Genomic DNA, 15383 nt, shown 5'->3' on the forward strand with positions numbered 1-15383 from the left:
GCCCCGAGATCAGGGCACCCCACACGCCCAATATAAAAAGGAGAAAAAATATTTTCGTGGTAAAAACTTCAAATAACAGGCGCATTGGTTAACTCCTGACAAACCTGCAGGACATGTCCTTAAGCATACATCAACATAACAAGGTAGCTAGAGCTAAGGAATGCCAGAAGTTCGCTACAGAGCATAGCCCAGAGACTTTCAACATAATAAAGAGTCTCAGAACAGTTCCACAGAGCATAAACGGACAGCCCATAGCCAGGGGCTAATTTAATTCAATTCCAGTTTGGGGGATGGAAAAAAAAGATTTCTCTGAGCTCTTGGGCATTAGCAGTCCCAGCACAAACTAGGACAACTCTATAAGCACAATGAGGGGAGCCACTGTCTGCCCTCAGTGAACCTACACACAGCTGGAGAAATCCTGCCTGTTCCTTAGAGTCCTTCTCATGGCTGGGGGATCCCGTGCCTGTCCTGGGGCCCCCACATGCGGCTGAGGGAACTTCCTCCTTCCTGTTGCTGCATACTACACAAGGCAGCTATACCAGTCCTCCCCAGCCTCCACACTGCTGCAAGAACCTCTGCCTGACTTCCGCTGTGATTTTGCCTGTGAGGGTAAGTCCTCCCAGCCTCTGTGGGACCCTGCACCAAAGTGGGCACACCTTGAGGCAGGGTTGGAACCTTGAGGCAGGGTTGGAACCTTGAGGCAGGGTTGGAACCATTACAGCCCAACAGACAGGCAGGCAATCAGGGCTCAGCTGTCTCCTTACATGATTTTCTTCTCTCTCCCTTCTCTCTTTCCCACCACAGTCAGTCTCAGCGGGCCCAGATTTGTCTTTTTCCTTTCCTTTTTCTGTCTTCATATCTTTCAGCTTCCTATAGAAGCAACATGAGGTGGCGAGCATCACAAATTTGATCAGCAACACAGTCAGATTGGAACTTAAGCCATGTGAAGTGCTTTTAACCCAAGCGCATAGGATCCAGCCTCTTTCTATGCCAACCACCATTTGTTCAAATACCTCAGCTGGGGAATGCCTTACATCCACCCTGAATGTATAGAAAATATCCCTTTTAAGCTGATCAACATCTAATGAAATGTTTCCCTTAAACCCTTGCAAATGTTTCCTAATCAAATCCCAATCGTGCAATGTTACATTATGTAGGTAAGGAGTTACACAGAAATCAGTTACATTCCAATCGCATTATAGCATTGACAAGTCCAAAATCTTGATCTTTCAGCAAAACAGTCTGTAATAATAGTCCAGTCACTATTGTATAAAATGTTCAGTATGATAGAGTCCCCGAGTTTCTCTTAGACAGCGTCAGCAATGGAAAAAATATCTCAGCGGTCAGCTGCCGCCATTCTCAGGACTCTGCGAGGTCTTCTATACGTTTTGGATAACTTTGTAGGGAACTGCGTGTCCCCCTACCCTGGATTTAAGCCATGTATGACCTTTATGAATGTACTCTCAGTTTCCTGTCAATACAAACTGTGCCCAGTGGTTTTCCTGCCTCTGTTTCACCTGCCAGATGGTGGCTGTCTTGACCCTTGCTAGGACTGGTGCTCTTTCACTAGCAGTTGCTACGTTCATTGGTCAATACATGACTGGTGGCATTTCCCCCAAGGCGCTTGGAATGCTTCATTAGCATACTGACCTGTTCGAGCACAGTTGCCCATTTCTTCCTTATTTGGGAGATGCACGACTATTGGCTACCTCAGCTGTACCTTATTTCCATGTGAGGTAAGGGTGCCCGCTCTTCGCTGGCTATTTAAGCCTCTGCTCTCAGCTCAATAAGAGAGACTTGATCATACTCCTGTCTTGTCTCCATTTTCCGTGTCTCTTGCCCATCTTCATTCCCAGTCCATCTTTAAGGTACCCACGCTGTTGATGGATGACCCGCGGGATGGGACATAACTTCAGTAACAGAGTCAGGGCACATGTCAGCTTCCCTCCTTTCTTCTGGGCCTTGCTGGCTGAAGAGAAATCCACCTCTCTCCTTTGCCTGTGAATATATAAACAAATAGCCCCTCTCTTCGGGGTGTCATTAACCTGAAAAGGGAATTATGATTAAGCTTTTGCAGTTCCCTCATGTCCTTTATGTCCATCTTTCTCCAAACATGGTTGTGTCCTTCTAAAAGGAGTCTATCAGCTTTATTCTGCGAAAATACAAATGCATAGCCCTTTCTCCAGGTTTATGGACCCGGATCCCAAACACGGTTTCCATCTCCTTGGGACTTCTTCGGATCAGTTTTTTCTGTAGAAGTGAAAATGTGTTTATCTGCCCTAATTTTATTACCAGCTTTTAATAAGGAGAAAAATTTTTTTGGCTAAATTGACAAATGAAATTCATCATACATAAGATTCCTCTTCTCCCTCTTCTGTTTTAACAATGCAGACTTTACAGCATTGCTGGCAATCTCAGTTAACTTGCTAGGCTTTGAACCAGTAAAAGGACTAGTTAGAGAGCCTTCATTGTTATGTAAATACTGGCTCCCAGCCCTCAGAGAATTAAGAGAACTGACTAATGGGGTGAACTTCTTACCATACTTTGAAAGACTGAAAAAAAATTTTTTTTTTTTTGTCGCTTGCTTGCTTTGAGTTTAATTCTGTCCTGGCCTGCTCCCTATAACAGCACCTGGGGGGCCGCTGACTTGCAGACTGCCAAGTGGGTAAAAAGTCAGTTTGGAGTGCATGAAAAGGGGTAGCTGGGCCTGGGCCCCACGTCGGTCTATGCAGAGGACTGCTCCTCGGGTTCCCCGTTCTCGGCCAGATGCAACTTCTGTATGGAATTGCTGAGATCTTCCAGATTGCTGAGCAGCTGGTCCAGGTTGTGGTCAGCCATGGTCTTCTGCTCCTCGGGAAGCCCCTCGGTGGCTTCGTCCTCCTCCCCACACACGTCCAGGCTGAAGTGCAGCCGGGCCAGCTTCTCCTGTATCTCCCACACGTGCTCCAGCTTCTTGAAGGAGCATTCTTTCCCAAAGGCTTGCAGGCAGCATGAGTGGAAGTCATTGAGCAGGTTCAGCAGCGCCAACCTCCATCTCACAGATGTCCATCACTGCGATCAGGTAAGAGTGCTGCAGGGGGTGCCTGCCAAGTCGCCCCCAGCTCCGGCCAGCATGGGGCGGCATTTCACCTTGCCTACCCTCTTGAATTTGGCCCGCTGCTGGGGAAATGACAGGTGAGGGAGTTCCAGGGTCAAGGAGCCTCTGTGACTGGTGGGCACAGGGCCCCTGCGTAATGAGCCTGAGGGGGGGCCTGGGCTGGTTGGGTCAGACAGGGCTTGGGACTCCCCTTCTTCTTCTTGTCCTCCATTGGGTGCTTACGGGGCCTCAGGTACTGGAGGCTCAGCATCCAGAGCGAAGCTGCCTACTTGCAGGTTCCTCTCTCCCACCCTCCGCGCTCCGAAAAAAGTCTTAATAAATTTGTTCAGCTGTTCTTTAAGTAACTTACCAAACACATTTTTTCTCCAAGCTTACCAATAAGGTTATAGGTTCAATTAAGCCGTTTTGTCTTTCAGGCTTCTCACACTGTATGATTTTTACTTTCTTGCAATATTCTGTCTTGGTTAACTTCTCTCATTCCTTCCATGCTAGATTTAGAGGAAGTTAATGGGAGGGTCTTAGATCTTCCTGATTGCTCTAAAGAAATGATCCTGTTAGGTAGCTTAGCCTAGGCATGGGATGTCCATTGACGCATGCCCAGGAGAGCCAGCATAAGACAAAGCTGGATCTTCCCTCTGGTGGGCGCGGATGGGCGTTATACCTGGAGCAGCCCATCTGGGCCAGGTGACTACAATTCAGCCAATGGGAGAGACCTGGGGTTGTTCACCACGCCTCCCCCGGGAACCCTTGAAAAGGCTGGGATGGGAAGAGAGACAGGGGTCTTGCCTGGTCGTCTTCATGAAAGGAAACTTGGGAGGGAGATCTTTGCGTGACCCTGAGCAGTCTCTGCCAGGCAGCAAGGTCAAAGGAATCCTATGGCTGCCGTGTAAAACCTGAAGCTTCTTTTAACTCTCATTAAATTCACTTGGATCACGAGCCCGGCTTCGGCGTGAAATCGTTCTCATGCGGAGCCAAGGACGGCAGTTGGAATTTAGCCCAGAGAGAGAGACCTTACAATCCCATATCCAAAGTTTAAAAACCTTTTCCCTTCAATTTCTAATTCCACGAGGGACACTGTTGTTTCCCCACAACAGCATTCCAGAAGACCCCTTGATTTAAAGGGTAATCAAACTTCTCAAGTACTCTATCCTGCCAGACATAACTTTTAACTCTAGAAATGCAAGGAAGCAAAAATTGCCTTATGCGGCGATCTTCCTTTTTTATAAGCCATGGTTTATCAGAATTCATCACTGCCTTAACTTTTTCATAATCCTGTTCAATAATTCCAGCAACAATCAGAATACCTTGAGAATTTAGATTAGACTTTCCTAATAAACATCTCATAGTTATTTTAGGTAGCAGACTCCAATTATCACTGTTAATAATTTCAGATTTAGTCACAGATTTTGGCTTTTCCTCACAACTCTGATCAACTCCAGTATCAATTTTAATTTTTTGAGTACTTGGGTTAAAACTCCCTGATAAAAACGGTATTACTCTTTCAATAAGATGTGCCTGCCTTTTAGAATAAAACTGCTGTGAGGGCTACGGAGCCATCTCTTGGTTAATCAATCCAACTGCAGCGAGAACAGAGGCTGGGGTTCTGCAAGTTTGGCTAGGTCTGGTCTCCTGCTGTGAGATTGGGGGATACCTGCAGTTTCTAAGATCTTTTTTGCTCTGCCTCCCATGCTCTGCTGGGTGGGGTCTGTATCAAGCTCCTTCCTCTATTACATGAGCTCCATACAAAGGGGCTCGGAGGATGCCCCGCTACACAGTTTTGGGCTGGGTATTACTTCCAGGTAAATGTCCTCTATTGCTAACCTTTGAATGACCATGCTCTGCCCAGTGATTACCTCTGTCACAGCAGGGGCAACATCCAGTTCCCTCCGACTCTTTCCCTGGGTCTTTTCTGCTGTCAATCATGCTGTTCTTTTGCAATACCTGCCTGCAGTCTCTCTGGTAATGACCCTCTGCACCACATGTAAAGCATCTCCCTTTAGGTTTGGTGTAACTTGCCATAGCAGCTGCCATGAGGTTGGCCCTGTGCTCATCTGTCCCTACATCTTTGCATAGCCTGATATAATCTGACTGCGTGCTCTGTTCTTTGAAAGGTTGTATGGCAGCCGGACAAGATGTATTCGAGTTCTCAAATGCTAACATAAGGATAAGATTATCTGCTGCCCCTTTGTCTGTTACATTCTTGTGGACCGCATCCTGCAACCTGGATATAAGGTCTATATAAGACTCATCATTCCTTTGCTTTACTGTCATGTAACTAGACCGTCTGCTTCCTGATGGTATTAATTTCTCCCAGGCCTTTAGACAGACTTCCTGTACCTGTGCAAAAGTCTGCTCATCAAAGTTTAACTGTGCCTCGATTGTGATATAATTCTCATCTCCTAGCAGCTGATGAACCCCTATATCTATGCCCTCTCCTGCATTTTTGCATGCTCGAGCTAGAGCTGCTTCGTTCCATAGCATCTGATATTGCAAAGATTCTGAAGGGGAAAAGCACACTTTTGTCAAAGATTTTTAGTCTGCCGGGATCCAATATTCCATATCTGCCATAGTCTTGACCATACCAATTTACAAATGGTGAATCTGGACTATAACTAGATACTGTTTGCTTGAGATCTTTCAGTATCTTAAAGGGAAAGGCATTAGATAGCCTTTCTTGATTCCCTTCAGGGTGCTGCTCATTAGGCTCCCTGTCTGTAATTCTAACAGGATAAGCCATTCTGAATTATAAGTCTGCTTCTTGAGCTATACTCTTCTCCACCCATAAGTGCAAAGGTGACTTCCTACTCCCTGACTCTTTGCTTCTCACTTTCTGAGCATCACCTTCTATGTTAAATATCTCCATTAGCATTTCTTTGGATCTAATCTCTTCTCCAGCAGCACTGGCTTGCTTGAAAGCATTGTGATTCCCTGTGATATATTCTGGCAGGGCAGATGCTTCCATTCTGCTATGTCCTAATTCAAACTTAGTTTTCTCAGCTACACCTAAGATCTCATCTGCCTGAAATTCATTCTGCCTGCTTCTCACCTGATTTAAGCCTGCGTAGCTTAGAGATTTCTCACTATTCTGTTGGTTTTGTTCCTTCACTCTCTAATCCCATAGTGGCTCTAACACTGCTTTAATCTGCACCCACAGCTGCCAGGCCTCCTTGGATGTGCTCTGTCCTTCCCTGTGAGCTTTTCTTAAGTTAATGGCTACCTCATCCCAGATCTCCATATCAAAGGTTCCTGACTCCTGAAAAGGATTAGATTTCTTTACCACTTGAAGAAACTCTTTCATTCTCTTATTCATTGCCACTACACTTTGCTTCTTCAAGAGGTGGCAAAGAGTGATGCCGTACTCTGCATCCTTGCTCTTTGCCTGACCCATATCTCACTTGGACTAAAAAAAAAATCACTTAAAAAATAAACTAAAAAAAAAGTCCCAATTCACCCACACTGTCCGATGAGGCCGTACAACTGTTATATGGGATATAAATCAAAAGAGTTATTTTCCTACGAGGGCCCACGTTGGGCACCATATGCCAGAGGAAGCGAGCCCCTAACACATCATTACGTGTCCAGAAGGCGCAATTGTACAGCAATAATAAGTAAAGATTATAGTAAAGTCATAGAGAGCATGAGAGATAGAAGAGAAATATTGAAATAAATGGAGTCAGACACATTTCATAGTAGCATGCTCACCTCAGCACTGCATGTTGGTCCACGTGGAGAGAGCAAGAGAATCTTTAATGCTAACTAAGGATTTTATATTCCCTGGGGATATGGAAGCCCCCTAATTACAGGTGAAGACATACGTCACAGGAAGGGGTGGTGCTATAGGTAATGCAGTAATGGGAGGGGTGATCTAGGGGTATCAGGCAATAGGGAGAGGAGGGATTGGGGGTATACATGTGGCAAGATGGGTGGATCCTAGATACAAGATGGCAGCCTAACTTTGGATGTCACAGAGCCAGTTTGGCCTGTTCCCTGGCTCAACTGATAGAGACCATTATCAGTAGGGTGTGAACTCCACTTACAGGAACCAAGCTAATGGTCGCAAGCCTTGGAGAGAAATAATCCATTGTCCCCAGCAGCAGGGTGGGGCGAGACAGCAGCCTGGCAGCGATTGCCTTCAGAGAAGATGTCTGTAAGCATCCGACCTCCCCCCATGCCTGTCCTCCTCACTCTTTTACCCTGCATAACCCCCAACACTAGCCCCACTGCACCAACACCCCAAAACTTTTATTCTACTTGCTGTCCCTATGGAGTCATCAATCCTGGGTTCATATGCCAAAAAACAGAACAACATATTACATAATTCCAAAAGGGTAAGCCCCCAATGACTCAACACCTCTGAAATAAACCCTAATATGAACAAACAAAATAATCCACAGAAAATGTTGAAAACCAGATCAGGTCCAGTGTGCATCAGAGAGAGAGGAATTAACTGACAAGGTTTTAACCATTCAAGTCAGGTTTATGCTTTGATCTTCTATGAACATCTCTCCAATGCACTCTGTTTAGTAACAACATTCCTCTGATCCCTCAATTATGGATAGAGGGAGACATCAGAGGCTCATTTCCTATGTAGCTCCCACAAATGTATCTTTGGCTCCCACTGTCATCCATAGCCTTCCACGCCCTGGATTCTCACAATTTAGCCTCTGATACTAATCCCTCCTTTTACTTTGGATTATATGATTTGAAATCCTTTGGTGACTGATAGTATGCTTCTTCCATGTGGAATTAACTGATATCTTACTTAGATGCCTGCTTATTTGGAGGCAAGTCTTTAAGACTCCAAATGTTGTTGGGTTTTTTTTTCTGGTATATAATTTTTAATTATTATTATTTTTTAAAATCATTTTATTGGAGGCTTATACAACTCTTATCACAATCCATACATGCATTCATTGTGTGAAGCACATCTGTACATTTGTTGCCATCATCATTTTCAACACATTTGCTTTCTCCTTGAGTCCTTGGTATCAGTTCCTTGTTTTTCCCCTCCCTTCCCGCTCCCCACTCCCTCATGAACCCTTGATAATCTATAAATTATGATTATTTTGTCATATCTTACACTGTCCAACATCTCCCTTCACCCGCTTTTCTGTTGTCCATCTCCCAGGGAGGAGGTTACATGTAGATCCTTGTAATCAGTTCCCCTTTCTACCCAACCCTTCCACCACCCTCCCAGTATCGCCACTCTCAGTACTGGTCCTTAAGGGGATCATCTGTCCTGTATTCCCAGTTCCTATCTGTACCAGTGTACATCCTCTGAGCTCCCAAATTTTTTTATCTGATAGCCGGGCACCATCTAATTTCTTCACCACATGTTGCTATAGCACCCATATCTTCTATGTTCCCTTCCTAAAATTTTTCTCTTTTTTACTTTGTTATTATTGTTAGGCATTGTTGTTGTTTTTGGTGTATGTTTCTGTATATGAAATTCAGGATAGGTAAATCTATAAAGAAAGTAGCTGGATTCATGGTTTCTTGGAGATACGGCGGAGGAGGCTTAGGGGGAAAGGGGAGTGAATGAGAAGGCATTCAAGCAACAAGAAAACGTTCCCAACTTGATTGTGGTGATGATTGTACAACTCTTCTTGACACACTTGAACTATTAATCATATGACATTCAGATTATGTGCCCATAAAACTATTTTATAAAAATACAAAGAGAACCATAGTAGGTGATGGTCCTTGGCCATCCCCTTGGCCCAGTGGGGGAGGGACAACTCTGCCCAGGGCTGAGAATGGCTGCACAACTCAAGGAAGGTGGCCAGTGTCACTCCATTGCACACGTACAAAGTGTTAGACTGGTGTAGGTGGTAGTTACATAATCTGGTGTCAACTTGTGAAGGGGTGGAGTCTAGCCTGTCAATTAGATCACAGTTTGAGACCTCATTTGTAGATGGAAAGGAGAAAAATAACTCATGGGAGGACAGGCTCTTTGCTTTGTCTCCCTGTGAGACATTCCTGTTGACAAGCCACACGGAGGCACAATGATGGACCCAGAGTCTGGAGCTGGAGGAGCCACGTGGAGACCCCTGTCAGCACTGACATGCTCCCACCACCACTGGATCCACAAGACTTTCCACCCACTGGCCTGTGATTTTCCTGCATTGGGTATTATTGCATGTGCTTCACGAGTCTGAAGAGCAGTTTATGGACTAGTATTAGACATATAGGCTAATATTAGATGTATGGGCTTGATCTGGACTTGGCTGGGATGTTTTCTTAATATAAAATTACTCTTTGATATAAAGCTCTTTGTTATACACATAAGTGTCTATGAATTTGTTTCTCTAGTCTACCCAACTAACAGAGTGTATGTTTGCAGTGTAGTCTCAACAGTAGCAAAAATAAATGGCATACTTTAGAATTATATAGTTGTATCTAAAATGGCATTTACTACATGACTTTCAGTTAAAAAGTCAGAAAAAAATACTAAAGCAGAAATGGCAACAGCCACATATTCTGATTGGATTTTGTTTACTTCTTTAAAGAGACAACATTAAGGATTTTTACCCAGTCAGGCAAGGAATTCTTGCCTGAAGTTCTCTTTCCCTTATCTGGAATTTCTATAGCTTCTGTGACAATCCTCTTTCTCATCCCTTTCTCTACCCTCTCTTCTGCTTTCTCTCACTTTTTTAATCCAAGGAAGTCCACTGACAGAAAGCACATGAAATTGCCCATAGTACTCGAGCAAGGCCTCCAAGCAACTCCGTGTTGGAACATTGTACCTGAGGCGATTGCATTACTCATGAAAAAATGACCACATCCTGTCCAAAGAAAAGAGTTCAAACTGAGCTGGACTGTCCTTTGTGTTTATCCCTAAGTTACAGACAGGGACCGGAATGGCGTGGTACGTGGGTGGGGGCTCATAAAGAAAGTGGGAATTTACAAAAACACTGGGAAAAGGGGATTTTAACATCACCTAGTGTCTCTCCAAAGTCCATTAGTAGCATGTGAGTGTATTTCCTTCCCATCTTTTTTTTAGGTTACGGTCGTCAGATGGGGACACAATGAGGCACGCTGGTTTCCTCACTTAGTGCTGCAAGCATTCACCAGTCTATGACATAATCTGCAAAAACGCTGTCCTAACGATTGCATTCCGTTTCTTCAGGGGATATGCCGTTTCCCTAACCATTTCTCTGCTTAAAGGACATTCAGACACTTTAGCTGTTCTACTTAAAGCTACGAAGCTTTTTTGCACACGAGTTCGTTATACAAAAGGAGGCTTCATGAAGGTCCTGGGGAACTTCCTTTATTTTTCCATCCCATGTTGAAGACCCCTCAGATAAATGGCTTCAGTTTTTTACATATGTGGAATCACAGAAATCGAATTACTGTCTCAAGGTTCATGCGCATTTAAATCTTATGGTACATGCTGGCAGAGTAAAACTGATGTTGTCCAATTACTACCATATATTTAAGCTGGCATTACGAATTGGTACAGCTTTGTAAGAAAGCACTAGAAATATTGTTATTAATTTATCTGCAGAGCCCTGGTGGCAAAGTGGGTCATATATTGTGCTGTTAACTTCAAGATCTTCAGTTCAAAACCGCTAACTGCTCCACCAGAGAAAGATGAGGCTTTCTACTCCCATGAAGATTTACAGTTTTGCTAACCCAAAGGGGCAGTTATACCCTGTCTTATATGTCTTATAGAAACCCTATGAGTCAGCAGATGATGTCAGTGAGTTTGGTCCTTTATTCCAAAAAGAATTTGAAGATGAAATTACAGAAATAGACACAATTGGAGACTTTGTTTAAGTTGGTAAATTAGGATAAAGAGACAAAATGAGAAAAGAAACAAGTATTTATTGTACTGATAATGTGTATCAGGCACTAAGCCAAATCCATTCTATATGCTCTCATTGAATCCCTAGATATTATGATGTCCATTTTACAGATAGGAAATTGAGTCCCAGAAGGTTAGTAACATGTCAAAGTTCACAACACCTATAATGCACAGAGCAGCTTTTCAAACTCATGGATTTTAGCTCTTAATCACTAAGCTGCACTCCTCCTGGGGGTATGGTTGTTGTTGTTGTTCTGACTCATAGCACCCTTAAGTACAACAGAACTAAATATCGCCTCATCTGGGCTATCCTCACCATTGTTGTGTCGGGCCCATGGTTGCGACCACAGTGTCACTCCATCGCGTCACGGGTCCTTCTCCTTTGCTCCGCCCGTTATTTACCGAGCACGGCATCCTTGTCCAGGTACTGGTCTTGCCTGATAACACGTCCAAAGCACCTAAGACGACATTTCCCCATCCTGGCTTCTAAGGTGCCTTCTGGCCGTACTTCGACCAGGACAGTACTAAGACATGGTACTCTCCGTGGTCATCAGTAATAGACCAAGCCCTCTCCAGCCGTCCTTAGTCATTGCCCACCTTTCCCATGCATGTGAGGGAACTGCACAGAGCGTGGCTTGGGGGTCCTCAAAGCGACGCTCTGCCTCTCCTGCCAACTGTCTGTCCATTTGCCAGACAGAGGAGTTACTTGGATGCTAGAAGCGATGTCACCAATATTTCCAAAATGATTAGGGTCACCCAAGGTGAGCAAATTTCAACAGAGCTCCCAGATAAGAACAGACTGCAACGAAGCAATTGGCGGTCCACTTCTGAGGGAAAACCTTAGGAACAGGGGCTACGCTGGTATAATTACTGAGGGTGAACCACAGTAGAGCCTGCTTTCCAGGCACAGAGGGAGATAAAAAATATTAAAGATTTCATGGTGTTCACAAAATAAAAAATCTCTTCTGCACGTGAGCAAGGTGATTTTATCACACCAGCTTCAACACGGGACTGTTGGATCACCAAATATTTTAAAATGTATATCAATGAACCTTAAGTCACTCTGGCTTTCACTTTAACAGTGGAGCTTGAGCTGTTTTTCCTATGTATAGTTACATGGTGAATTATTTACTTGTTGAATTGACCTTCCCCACACCTCTTTTGTCCGTTATTCCGTTGGCTTCCCCTTCAATCTGCGTGATCACATCTTAGAATAAGGACACGACTCTTTTAGGAACCATTCGCAACAGATATGGCGAGCTTCCATTTATTGGAATTCAAATGACTTTTTATGTTCTGTGGCCAAATCTTATCCATTGATTTCCATGCATGATTATCTGTTAATTGCTTTAAAACCTTTAAGATTTCACCTTTGAGAAATTGGATTAAAATCAAAATCTATGCCTTTGAAGTTTTTCCATGACAGGACAACTATTTATCCTATCCTATTTAATATAGGACAATAGGCCTGATACACATCCCCTTTATTTGATCAGTAGTATTATAAATGTATTTTATTTGTTTACTTATTCATGTACAGGACTTTTCCAAAAAGGATTCATTTTACTTGTTATGGTTTGTTTATTTCCAGTTAGAGCAAACATTGAGTTTTTAGATGCATCACATATACTGATTCTGCTCCACATACAGTATCCTTTCCATCACTGGCACCCAATAGCTTGAGTGACTGGCTGATGACACCAGCCATGGTGGGGTGGTGGTTACGAGTCGGGCTGCGATCCGTGTGGTGGGCAATTGGAAACTACCCACAGTTCCTCGGGAGAAAGCCTGGGCTTTCTACTGCCTTGCACAGGTACAGTCCTGGAAACCCGCAGGGGTCGCTGTGAGCCAGCACTGCTGTGGTGGCAGCCAGTTGGGTTTGGAGCTGATGTTACCAGCACTCCCTTCGCACTATCTCCTTCTCCTCGTCTTTAGAATTTGACATGTTCTCATCTGTCTGCTAACCCACAACCAAGTAATTTGAAAGACTAGGTGATGTGTGTAGGTAGACTTTTATAATAGTTTTGTAATATCTGTTAGATCAATGAAATAGATGTTGGATCAATTGCTAAAAAAGGGTGGGAGGGTGGTTGAAATGTTCTTTCCTGAAAAGACATCCAAAATAAAATATTGTTTTTAATCCCACTAGTTTAGAGAGCTCTGGTGGCTTAGTGGTTACGTGTTGGGCTGCAATCTACAAGGTCGGCAGTTCCAAACCCCCAGCCGCTCTGAGGGAGACAGTCGGGGCTTGCTATTCCCATAAAGTTATAATCTTGGACACCCACAGGGTGGTTGCTAAGAGTCAACAGTGACTTGGTGGCAGTGAGTTTGGTGTTTTGGTTTTAACTGAGATTGGGAGCCCTGCTGGCACAGTGGTTTGGCATAAGGCCAGCAGCTCAAAACCACCAGCCAGTCCTTGGGACAAAGTGAAGCTTTCTACTCCTATAAATAGTTAGTCTCAGAAACCGACTTGGGCAGTTCTACCCTGTCCTTTAGGGTCACTGTGAGTCGGCATCGACTCGATGGCGGTGAGTTTATGTGAGGTTGACATTTCAGTACCCCTATGCATCAGTCTTGGAAGAAGCCACATCTCAGGAGGTTTAGCTTTCTCCACCCGGTGGGCCAGACCCCTGCTGACTCCAGCTCTCTTTGGGGTGGCTCAGTGAATGTGTGCTTTCATCTCTGAAGCCACTTTTTGTTTGCCCCTAACCTGTCCCCATATTAGACTCACTCTGTAGCCTCTGTTTCTTTACAGAAGGAACATAGCATGTACATAATATTTGTATAGACTTACATCTATAAAAGATTTATATAGGACCTTTATATAAGATCCCTTACATGAGATTTATAGAAGATCCTTGACATAAGATTCCTTATCTGTGGATAAAGATTTCGTGGACAACTTTTCATTTAATTAAATAATTAGTTAACAAAGGCCCTGTGGAAGAGACCCAGGATACAACTGGAAAGGTGGAGTTTGCTGAGCCATTTGTTTTTGGTTAATAGCCACTTGGCACCTGAGAGTCCTGTGTTTGCCTTAAATTTAAGTGGCTTCACCTGTTGGGTCAAATTTTGAATATTGGGAATAAGGACAAGTGGAAGTTCCCAGAATAGGGCTAGGACAGGGATGAGGCAAGCAAGGCCCCAGGGTACGAACTGGGAGGGCTTGCTCTCCCAGGCACGCTCACGCCTCCCTGGCTTCGCTGGGTAGTGGCTGGCGTTTTGAGCAGTGGGGTAAGGAAGCCCTTGGTTCCCACGGCTCTGCCTCAGGACCTCCGCGTTGGGAGTTGGCTGGGAGTGGGTAGGGCATCTCCTCTGAGAAGATCTTGTCTTCGCCTAACAGACGGGCCCCACCTTTGTTTGTCTAGGTCACTTTTGCATTTGGGTTTCAAAAGGGCTTTGCAAGCTGAAACTGTTCGAGAACCTGATACCTGTCGCAATGAGAAATTCACATTGAACTATTTGGTTTTTTAGGTGCTTGAACTTTTTGTTATTGTTCATGAGGTCATGACCAACACTCTGCCCCTGACCACCTTTATCTGCCCAGCTCAACCTTGCGTTAAAGGGAGAGTTTAAAAAAATGCTCGGGGAGCCAAAGATAAGCACATGAAAGCAGACAAAGCCTCCAATCGCAATATGTGGGGCTTGATCCTATTGTCTTAAGATGCAGAGCAAGAATTTCAGATTTAGTAAATATTTCAGTACTTCCCATTGATGTATATGACTTTAGTTTTGATTTTACACCTTTTAAAAGAAAAACTCATCAAAACATGGAGGAGAGGTTTGGGAAAGGAGAAATTTATTTTTACCTGTTTTTAGAAATTGCATCAAAAATGAAGCATCTGCGATAATATCATTCAGAATAGAGATGGACAGAAAGAGAGAAGAGGGGATGTGGCTGGAAGAGACCTGAGAGAACAGAGCATTGGCAGAAGCAGCAAGAGACCCGCCAGCAGTAACCCCAAGACCCTCAGGGAGCGAGATGCAAATCACCAAAGAGAGGGTCTCCCATCACCCACCCACACGCCCATTATTCCTAAAATTCATCACTTGCATAATAATCTCTGGTTCTAATAATGACCCTGTCTGTCACGGAGGAAACTGAAGCACACCTACCCCCAACTGAAAGCAGTCCCAGTGAAATGGTACACGGCCAACCCATACAGGAAGCTACCAGTCTGCATTCCCCATGCTCTGAGTACTGCCATGTGATCCAGGAGAACGACTGCCAGGGACACTGATATTGTCACCTGCCAACTAGTTGGTTCTGATGCACACCCGCTCTTTACTAGCCTCACAGATACTGCTCTGATTGAGCCTGCTGTCACAGCCATCTGCTCATCTCTCTCCTTAAAGGTCTTCCTCACCCCCACCCCCTACCCCCCACTCCCCAACACTTTACTCAGCATGATGTTCTGTTCCAGGCACTGGCCTTGATAACATGCCCAAAGGGCGTGAGACACAGTCTCGCCATCCTCG

At 44.4% G+C, this 15383-nt stretch overlaps 1 pseudogene; it reads right to left on the reverse strand.

Annotated features, from left to right (window-relative positions):
- Nucleotides 1-2724: 2724 nt before the first annotated feature.
- On the reverse strand, nucleotides 2725-3308 carry LOC142436938 (coiled-coil domain-containing protein 28B pseudogene; annotated as a pseudogene).
- Between the last annotated feature and the right edge of the window lie 12075 nt (nucleotides 3309-15383).

This window comes from Tenrec ecaudatus, chromosome 1 (assembly GCF_050624435.1).
Source record: "Tenrec ecaudatus isolate mTenEca1 chromosome 1, mTenEca1.hap1, whole genome shotgun sequence".
NCBI lineage: Eukaryota > Metazoa > Chordata > Mammalia > Afrosoricida > Tenrecidae > Tenrec > Tenrec ecaudatus.